Consider the following 2,920-nt stretch of genomic DNA (forward strand, 5'->3'; position numbering starts at 1 on the left):
GAGGACAGGAAAGACTACAGACCTGTCCTCTCATTGCTGACTTGTAGGCTGCCACTCTTCCTGTTGGAGGGCCTGAGCCTTTCTGTCACGATCATCACCGACCTTGCTGGGGTCTAGTTATTTAGGTTCCTGCCTCTTCTTGTCCTTATTCACTCTGGAAGGCAGAGATTTTCTTCTTCTTGTCCCATCTGCTCCTACAGCTCTGAGTACAGTGCCTTCTGCTTAAAAAAAAAATTTCTTTATTAAAAACCAAGTGCTCTGCAAACTCCCTTCCCCTTCCCCTCAAAGGGAGCCCCTTCGTACGTGGCCACCCACTCACTCATCTTTGGTGTGCAGGTCAGGCTGAATCTACTCCCAGATCTTCTTCTTCTGGTTCATCTCCTTGTCAGGCTCTCCTAGAGAAAGCATCAGAAGGAATTCTGTCTCCAGGAACGGACCCGTTGGGAGGGTGCAGAATCTCCACTTTCTCTGGTGAATTGGCACACATCACCAGTACTGCTACTCCCCACATTTCTGCAGGCTTCAGATTACAGAGTAAAACCACCCATCTGATTTTGCATCTGTTCTAGAAGAACATGATTCGCCAGGGCACTGACGACGGTTGTTGGGGGCTGCTGCTTCTCCCACATCTACTTCTTCTATATACAATGAATCTGCATCTGGGTGTTTTTTTTTTTTTTTTTTTTTTTTTTTTTTTTGCAGTAATGATACAGCCAACTGGAAGATCCAGGCACGATGCATCCATATGCTTAGAGTTAGCACTGCTGCTGCCGACCGCTGCGTCTTCTCCCTTCTCTCTCATTTCTTTTCAGTTTTCTCTTTTACCTTCTCTTCTCCTTTCCCTCCTTTAATCTGCTCTTTTGTACCAGAACAGGTGGCTGTTTCCATCAGAACACTGATGGGAACTATATCACACTTTCAGAAACAGTAGAAAGTACTCGATGGAACTGGTATTTCCTTCTCTCCATTATGAATTTCTGCCTGAATTAGCTCTTGCTTTAAGTTCTTTTATTTCTTCAGTTTAGCATTTTCTTTTCTTTTCTTTCTTTCTTTCTTTCTTTCTTTCTTTCTTTCTTTCTTTCTTTCTTTCTTTCTTTCTTTCTTTCTCTCTCTCTCTCTCTCTCTCTGTCTCTCTCTCTCTTTCTTTCCTTTTTTTTTCTTCTCTTTTTTGGTTTTTTGAGACAGGGTTTCTCAGTGTAGCCCTGGCTGTCCTGGAACTCACTTTGTAGACCAGGCTGGCCTCGAACTCAGAAATCTGCCTGCTTCTGCCTCCCAAGTGCTGGGATTAAAGGTGTGCACCACCACCGCCTGGCTTTCTTTCTTTTTTTAATATTACTTTTATATTTTTTTACAGTACAGTCGTTGCTCCCCCCTCTTGTCTGCCCTCCCACAGTTTCTAATCCCATTTCTCATCTCCCCTGTCTCCAAGATGATGTCCCCCCCCCAGGCTTCCCCACTCCCTGGGGACTCAAGTTTCTCCAGGGTTAGGTACATCTTCTCCCATTGAGGCCAGACCAGGCAGTCCTCTGCGGTATATGTGTCTGGGGCCTTGGACAAGCTCTTGTATGCTGCCTGGTTGGTGGCCCAGTGTCTGAGAGAGTTCAGGGGAGTTTGCAGGGCTCAATCCATGTGCAAGTGTGGAATTACATAAGTGAAGTGCTCTGTAACCAAAATACATTGGTGAAACCTTAATAACGGTAAAGAATAGTGTGGGAAAAATAACAACCAAACAAACCCCCAAACCCACATACTCTGTATGCTTTTGATACACAAGTAAATCTATGTCAGGCACGAGGCAAAGCTCAACTTCCGCAGTACTTAATATCTCAGCTATGCCTTGTTGGGTCTTGTAGCTTTTATGGGAAATCTTGGCATCTCTCCTAGAAATTGTTAAAGTCCTTAAGGGTATACCATCTTTGCATGCATTTATCAAATATTTATTTAGGAAATATTAATGTGTAAGGTATTGTGAAGAGGTGGGGGTGGGGTGAGAAGAAGGATATAATCTATGTGAATAAGATGTGCTTTGCTCTAGAGGATTATAGATTAGTGGGGATGGGGAAGGCAAGCATATTGCTTTTACTAACGGAAGGGGCAGTGCCCACAGTCACAGAGCATCTGCTCTCCTGCGTTGTTAAGTGGTGTTCCAAGTGCTTCATATTTTAGAACCTTGCATAGTTTGAATTTCCAGATTAGAGATGCTCAGCCTGGAGCAAACCACTGGAGAGTGAGCAATGAAAGCACATGAGCCCTGGCCTTGGTACCATTTATTTAACTTGTACTAAATTGAGGAAGGAACAAGAAATTAAACCACTCCTTGTTCTCAGTCTGACTCTCAGTCTAAATTTCAGTCTGACTGTCTTTGTTGGTGGATGCTATCATCAGAAGAGAACAGTTTCCTGCCTGGTCTATGTCATTTCTTGACATTGCATTTGAGGATAGCTTTCCAGAGAAAGTGATGTTGGAAGTGAGTTAAGACATGTTTTTCAAACTAGAAAAAGGCTGGGAAGATTAGTAAAATGGTTATGGGGGAGAGAGTAGGGCAGTCTGAGTTCTGGGAGAGGTGACTGGGCCTTAGGTGGCGTTCCCTTCCATTACCCCCTCAAGCTGATGTCATGTACCCCATGTTGCTCTTTCTCAAATTCGAGACCTCTGTTTTTTTAATTATTGTTTTACACACACACACACACACACACACACACACACACACACACACACACACAGTTTGCTAGAGTAGCTTATGGGGTCTGAGTAGTCCAGCAATGACTTTCTCCCGATGGGAAAACCAAGGTTCCAGTAGCTGCTCAGTCCATGAGACTGGTGTCTTAGCAGTCACAATCTGGTGCTGCTGACCCAGGTAAGACCCAGAGAGTTGCTAGTTTTCATTTTACATTGAAATCCCATCCTGAAACCAGTGAAG

The 2,920-nt window shown here is 44.1% G+C and overlaps 1 pseudogene; it reads right to left on the reverse strand.

Moving 5' to 3' along the window:
- Window positions 1-242: 242 nt before the first annotated feature.
- Window positions 243-1,050, reverse strand: LOC110291832 (aminoacyl tRNA synthase complex-interacting multifunctional protein 1 pseudogene; annotated as a pseudogene).
- Window positions 1,051-2,920: the final 1,870 nt, after the last annotated feature.

Source organism: Mus caroli, unplaced genomic scaffold, assembly GCF_978045245.1.
Source record: "Mus caroli unplaced genomic scaffold, Mus_caroli_1 scaffold_3, whole genome shotgun sequence".
NCBI classification, from domain to species: Eukaryota; Metazoa; Chordata; class Mammalia; order Rodentia; family Muridae; genus Mus; species Mus caroli.